The sequence below is a fragment of the Eptesicus fuscus genome, chromosome 3 (assembly GCF_027574615.1).
Source record: "Eptesicus fuscus isolate TK198812 chromosome 3, DD_ASM_mEF_20220401, whole genome shotgun sequence".
NCBI classification, from domain to species: Eukaryota; Metazoa; Chordata; class Mammalia; order Chiroptera; family Vespertilionidae; genus Eptesicus; species Eptesicus fuscus.
The window spans coordinates 54089184-54096667 of NC_072475.1; the positions used below are offsets into that span (position 1 = coordinate 54089184).

The window sequence follows — 7484 nt, forward strand, 5'->3', positions numbered from 1 at the left end:
CCTCGCCCCAGCATGATGGACTAGACTAGAGGCTAAATTAAAATGCCCAGGGGACATGAAGGGTATGGGTTGGGGGGTGCAAGGAGGGAACAGGGAAGGGATGGGCAGGGGACAGTAGGGGCTCCCACAGAACCTCGTAACACGCGCTCCCCTGGGATGCTCTTAAAAATAAAAAAAGAACAAAATTCCTAAGGAAGGGCCCTAGCCGGCTTGGCTCAGTGGATAGAGCGTTGGCCTGCAGACTAAAGGGTCCCAGGTTCAATTCCAGCCAAGGGCACATGCCTGGGTTGCAGGCTCGATCCCCAGTAGTGGGGTGTGCAGGAGGCAGCAGATCAATGATTCTCTCTCATCATGGATGTTTCTGTCTCTCTGTCCTTCTCCCTTCCTCTCTGAAATCAGTAAAGAAATATGTTGTTGTTTTTTTAAATCCCTAAGGAATGGAATTCTACGTAGAGAAAATGCTAGTTTAGTTTCTTTTAAAAATGAGAGAAAGTGTGATTTGAGTCCACAGTGCGGTCTGCTTCGCAGGGTCGTTTCCTTGAAGAGGAGAGGACTCGGAACGGCGCGAGCCCAGGGCCGCAGGCTCCTCTGGGCAGAGCAGGCCTGTGCAGACTCCTCCCCGCCTCCTCCGGACCTTCAGGCCTTTGTCGTTCACGTGGTGCCCGCTGCTCCTCGGTGGAGCAGAGCCCGTGTCCTCGGCATCCACCGGCTCCGCGGCCTCCAGATGAAGGTGATGGTGACCAGCAGGCTCCTCGGCCACGTTACCCAGGACGGGCCAGAGGGCAGCCAGGCGGTTGCGCACACGCGGCCTGATGACGGCTGGCCGGTGCCCTCTGCACTGGCCCCGTTGCGGGCATACTTGCCAGGGTCCGCCTCCAGGCCTAGGCTCCGGTGTGCAGCTCCGTCTTGGCCTCCGAGGGCTGCACTGACTTGTTCTGGGAGTGGTTGGTGAGAGCCTGGTCGCACATCTTGTGCCACACCCAGGGGTGCCTGGGGGGAAAGACAGACTTGCAGGCCAGCACGGCCGGCCGTCTCCCCCTCGGTGGCATGTCCTGACTTCCTAGCAGCCTTAATCTTGGGGGGCCGTTCACACCCACGCTGGTGGTTCTGCCGCAGCTCCGAGAGGAAGTGCAGGAGTCCCTGGTACTGCGTTGTCAGGTGGGGCGGCCAGTCCTGCAGCACCCTGTCCCCCTTCATCCAGCGGGGTCCTAGGATCTCTGTGCCACTGTCATTCAAGGCGCAGGTGAGGCATGTTTTGGCACCAACATCAACTATGGAAGTCGAGATACCGCTCGCCCGGAGCCAAGCAGGGTGATCTCCAGAACCAGGAGTCCTGCCCGGCCACGTCCCTGCCGTCCCTGTCACCAGTCACCAACCACCCGCCCGTGGCGCTGTAAGAACCCGGAGGGAGCCCTCGTGCACTGCTGGTGGAAATGCAAACTGGTGCAACCTCTGTGGAAAACAGTATGGAATTTCCTAAAAAAATTAAACAAAATCTCCAAGGAACGGAGTTCTACATAGAGAAAACCTTAGTTTAGTTTCTTTAAAAATGAGAGAAAACGTAATTTGAATCCGCAGTGTGGAACTCCCCCATTTGACCCAGTGATCCCACTTCTAGGAATAAATTTCCTAAGAAATCAGAAACACCAATCAGAAAGAACATATGCACCCCTATGTTCATAGCAGTGCAATTTACAATAGCTAAGATTTGGAAACAGCCTAAGTGCCCATCAGCAGATGAGTGGATTAAAAAAACCCTGTGGTACATCTACACAATGGAATACCACGCAGCTGTAAAAAAGAAGGAACTCTTACCATTTGCTATGGCGTGAATGGACCTGGAGAGTATTATGCTGAGCAAAATAAGCCAGAGAAAGATAAGTATCACATGATCTCACTCATATGTGGAATCTAATGAACAACATAAACTGATGAACAAAATAGATCCAGAGACACAGATGCATGGAACAGATCGTCAACCTCAGAGGGAAGGCAGGAGAGGGTGTGTGGGTGGGAAGAGATCAACCAATGAACTTGTATGCATATAGCATAACCCATGGACACAGACAACAGGGTGGTGAGGGTCTGGGGTAGAGATCTTAGCGCAGGCTAGAAGAGATCAATGCGGGGCGGAGGACATATGTAATACTTACATATATATATATATTTATTTTATTTATTTATTTTTTTTAAGCCCTAGCTGGTTGTGTCAGTGGATAGAGAGTTGGCCTGTGGACTGAAGTGTCTGGGTTTGATTCCGGTCAAGGGCACATTCCTTGATTACAGGCTCCTAGCCCTGGTCGGGGGCATGCGGGAGGCAACAAATCAATGTCTCTCTCTCACATCGGTGTTTCTCTCTGTCTTTCTCTCTCCCTTCCACTCTCTCTAAAAATCAATGGGAAAAATATCCTCAGGTGAGGATTAAAAAAAAAAAAAGAACCTGGAAGGTGGGCCAGGTGCATGTGAAGTTTAAGATTTTTGTTTTGTTTTGTTTTTAATATATTTTATTGATTTTTTTACAGAGAGGAAGGGAGAGGGATAGAAAGCTAGAAACATCAATGAGAGAGAAACATCGACCAGCTGCCTCCTGCACACCCCCTACTGGGGATGTGCCCGCAACCAAGGTACATGCCCTTGACCGGAATCGAACCTGGGACCTTTCAGTCTGCAGGTCAACGCTCTATCCACTGAGCTAAACCGGTCTTGGTGAAGTTTAAGATTTTTGATAAATATTTATTTTACCTGCAGTAAAACAATAAAAATGTAATTAAATTTTTTATTTATTAACAGTGTTAAAATTTTTAATAGTAATACAATACACAGGACAAAATTTACCATCTTCACCACTTCCAAATGTACAGTTCAATAGTGTTAAGTACATTCACACTGTGTGCAACCTGTCTCCAGAACTCTTTTCATCTTACAAAAATGAAACTGCCCCCATTAAACAGCTGTGCATTCCCACCCAGGCAACCTCCATTCTACTCTTTGTCTCTATGAAGTTGACTGCTCCAGGTACCTCATATGTATAAGTGGACTCATACAGTATTTGTCTTTTTGTGACTGATTTCTTTTACTTAACACGAAAGGCCTGGTGTACGAATTCATGCACAGGTGGGATCCCTTGGGGTGGCCTGCGGAGATCAGGCCCCAGCTTGCGCCCCCAGCCCCACAGCCCTGCAGCCCCCACTGGCACCCCGCCTTGGCCTGGAGCCACCCACTCACCTGCTCCACCACCCTGCCGAAGTCCTGCTCTCGTCCTAGCCCATTGGGGTGGGCAGGGCCTCCACTGCCACCCACTGCCACCCACTGCCAGCATCTCGTCACCAAAGCCTGCTATGTTCAATGCCGCCCCCTGGTGGTCAGCACATGTCATAGCAAGCGGTCAAACTCCCGGTCTCCTGGTCAAACAACTGCCCAAGGGGACAATTTGAATATTAGGCTTTTATTATATGGTTCGATTCATCTATGTTGTAGCATGGTTCATAATTTCATTCCTTTTTAAGGCTGAATAATATTCCATTATCTGTATATACAGAATTTTATCTATAGATAGACACTTGGGTTGATAACTTTGTGGCTATTGTGAATAATGCTACTATGAACAAATATCTCTTCCAGACCTTATTTTCAATTCTTTTGGATCTATATTCAGAAGTGGAATTGCTAGATCATATGATGATTTTATTTTTAATTTTTTTGAGGAAACTTCATAGTTTTTTCATAGTGACTGTACCATTTTACATGAAGGTTCCAATTTCTCTACATCCCAGCTGATGTTATTTCTTTTATAGTAGTCAAAAACTGTCATTTTAAAAAGAGGACGGAGCAGCTGAAAGTTTGCCTATACCCTCTGAGTGCCAGCTGATTCCTGGGCTCATTGCACCGAGGTCATACTGAACCTCATTACAAAGTCCCAGCCTCCTTGGAGCTTGTGGTCCAGCCAGGAGATCTGCCCTGGCTGTGATCCATCACTCTGGACCCCACTGGAAGGGCCTGGCCACGCACCCTAAGCTCATTTCAAAGGAGAGCCATTTGGGAAGGCCTCGTGCCAGAGCTTGAGCTGCGGAGGGTTTGTAAACCACCCTGTAACCATGGGCTCTAAAGGGGTGCATTCAGGCCTGGCCTGGCAAGCACAGCAGAGTTAGCCATGGCACACTAACGGCTTCTTTGCTTCTGCATCACTGCCAGGAGAATCCCAGGCCTAGACTTCCCGTCTTCCTGGTCTGGTCTCTGGGCTGAAGCAGGAGGCGTGGGGCTGGGAGCTAATCCCAAAGGCTGTGCATAAAATGGTGGTCCCTGTTCAAACTGGGGCATTCACCGGCATCTGTTCTCGGGCCCTGAGGAAGGTCACATAGGTTGTAAGTGGGCAGCAGAGCAGTAGGCGGGACGCAGCAACCTTAACCCTGTGCATCTCCAGACAGACCTGCGAGATGGCCTCCTTCATGGTCGACGCCCAGGGATGCCCCACATCACAGGACTTTCTGCATTTGCTTTGAAATAGCTGGAGGCAGAGGGATGGCCTAGCCGACTTCTGGAGGGCCTGACCAGCCCAAGAGTGTCACTTGACCTCTCACCTCTATGCTGGTGCCTATCATAAATATTTACGTGTACAATAAAATTTATTATTATTCATCCTATTTTGCTTTCTGTCCATGGCATCTGTCTCTGGGACCAGAAGGTCTCTAGGACTTCCCTTTTGGAATTAGTAACGTCAGTAGCTCCCATCTCTTCTCCTGGCCTTTGAGCCTTCTGCTGGTGGTTAGTGATGAGGCAGAAGACACAGTGAGGGATAGGCCATTGTCAACATCTGAGACTCTCTCTCTCTCTCTCTCTTTTTCTCTCGCTGGGGAAACCGCCTTCCTTCCTGGCTTGTGGAAACCCATAGTCACCCCTGGTGACTTTCCTCAGGCAGAAGTGGGGAGCCATGACGCATGGTCACTATGTTACCGATTGGGCTTATAGGCTGGGACCTCAGCTCTTCTCATCCACGCAGAAAAGATTTTAAGGTCAACAGAAAAGAAACTAAAGCAAACTGGGATTTATTGAAAATATATTCCAGTGAGGAGTGAGCCAGTGGAGAGAGGCAATGGCCCAGACTCCTGGGTTATATAGTTTAAAAGAGGGATCTTCTGGGTGGAGACTTTCATTTTCATTCAAGGAGATTGACAGAAAAGGGTTATATAACTATATTTCCTCTGTGCATGCCATACCCATAATGCATACCAAAAAACCCACAGGGGGATGGGGGGTCAAAACCACAACGCAATTTTTATTATAATTAGTCCAGGACCCTTGTAAGGTCATGTCATTTTCCTCTGAGCTTGTGCCAAGAACCAGCTGGTTCCAAACCTGCCCGCTGGCATTCTGCTGGCTGCTGGGCCGCCCATAGAGAGGCGGTCTGAAGGCAATGTTGGTACGACCCCTGTTCAGGACCCCAGAGCAGGCCCCACCCCAGCCACTCATGTCTAACTTCCTACCAAACAACTAGCCTGGACGAGGCTTGCTGGCCATCTCCCACAGGGTCTGCCCTGTGCTTGAATCTCCCAGAGGCGCCAGCTGCCCTCTCAGTAGGACCTGAAGGCCAGCAGGAGGGTCATGGAATGGCAGGACTCAGAGCCCACTGCATCCTGTGCGGTCACAGGCCCTGTGCTTAGAGGGCCCCACACTTAGTTGAAGGTTCTGTGGTCACTGAAATTCTGAATTTTTTTTTAATATATTTTATTGATTTTCCACAGAGAGGAAGGGAGAGGGATAGAGAGCTAGAAACATCGATGAGAGAGAAACATCGACCAGCTGCCTCCTGCACACCCCCCACCGGGGATGTGCCCGCAACCAAGGTACATGCCCTTGACCGGAATCGAACCTGGGACCTTTCAGTCCGCAGACCGATGCTCTATCCACTGAGCCAAACCGGTCTCGGCTGAAATTCTGAATATTTTAACGAGGGGTCTCACAAGTTATGTAGCTGGTCCTGATGGTGCCTCTTCTATGGCAGCCCTGCAGCTCTGCTCCCTAGAGAAGGAAAACAAGAGCTTGCCACACCGAGGTAGCTTTGCCACCTCTGGAGGCCCCCCGCTTTGAATTATCCACGTCTCTCACTACACCCGGCCTGGTCTGAACGTTGCTGCCTACACGTGCCGTTCTAAAACTAGATTGCAAACCCCCAGAGGGCAAGGACCAGGCCTCCAAGTGGCACAGTGCCTGGCGCTTGGTAGATGCTCTATAAATGTTGGTCGAAGTAGCCACTGAGGATGTCAAACCACATCAGGTTGTTAGTGGCAAAAGAAAACAAAGCAAGTGATTCCCAAATGGAGTTAGATTTTACTAGGAAAGGGCTTGGGCAATAATGTGATGTTGGTTTATGCAAAACCAGAGCTGGTTCATGGCTAACTTTCCACATTGCTTCATCTCTGGAAAGGCGCGGATATTATCGAACACGGTGTAGGGACTGTGCTGTGAGCTCTAACCCATCATCTCCTATGTAACCCCACAACCTCTGGAGGAGGTGCTTGTTTAGGGACCCAGAGAGCTTGGGACAAGCTTGCCCGAGGCTGCACACTGACAAGTAGAACAGTGATTGGAGTGCAGGTCTGATTTTGTGGTGGCAGTTAGACAGACGTGAGCAGAGCCAGGGCGATGGGCCAGGTACAGAAGGTCACCAGGGTGGAAAGTCCTGGGTGCCTAGCAAAGGACAATCAATTTTAGGGGGAGACCTTGGCCCCAGGATGACCTTCCCTCCCCTAGCATATCGCTGGTCATGCAGTTTGGACGCCCTGACCTTTCCTTCCTAGAGATGACACCTAGGCCGTCGTTGTATTTCAGCTCCAGGCCCATGCAACAATTTCAAAGGCCTCCTTACTGCTGTTCTGATCCTAGAGGAGAGCCGGAGAGAATAGCTTAGGACCAAGAAGCTGAGGAGTATGTGGATCGGAACCTGTAAATTCTTGACTCGGATGTATTTCGGCCAAGTGTGAAGCTCGCCTTCCTCGTCTGCCGTGTGGGAAAAGCAATAGCTCCTGCTTCGCGGGTAGCTGCGAAGACCGAGGCAATCAGTGATGATGGAGACCTGCCACAAGGAGCTAGACTTTGGGGTTTGGGACTGCCATTTCCAAAGTGGGGCCTCACTGTTTTCTGGAGACTCCCTCCACTCAACTTTGGAACGTGAATTTAGTCTTTACCTAAAATGTTTGGCACTCTGTCTCGCTCCTCTGGTCCTTGGTTGCCTTCGCAATATCTGTTGTCCCTTCTTCCTTACTCACGGAACCCTGTACTCTGCTTTCCCAGCCTACCTTGCCACCAGGGGAGACCATGTGACCCGTGCTGGCCGAGGCCAGGCTATCTGGCACAGTTCCCTTCCCTTTCTTCCTACTTTGAAAAGATTCCTGATATTTGAAACGGCAGCAACTGTATTTCCACAGAGAAAGGCCACGAGATGCCAGTCCCCACACTGCTAACACCAGCCCCAGCCCACTTTCAGATTT

General features: G+C 50.0%; 1 pseudogene; it reads right to left on the minus strand.

Annotated features, from left to right (window-relative positions):
- Positions 1-466: 466 nt before the first annotated feature.
- LOC129147452 (basigin-like) lies at positions 467-6837 on the minus strand (annotated as a pseudogene).
- Positions 6838-7484: the final 647 nt, after the last annotated feature.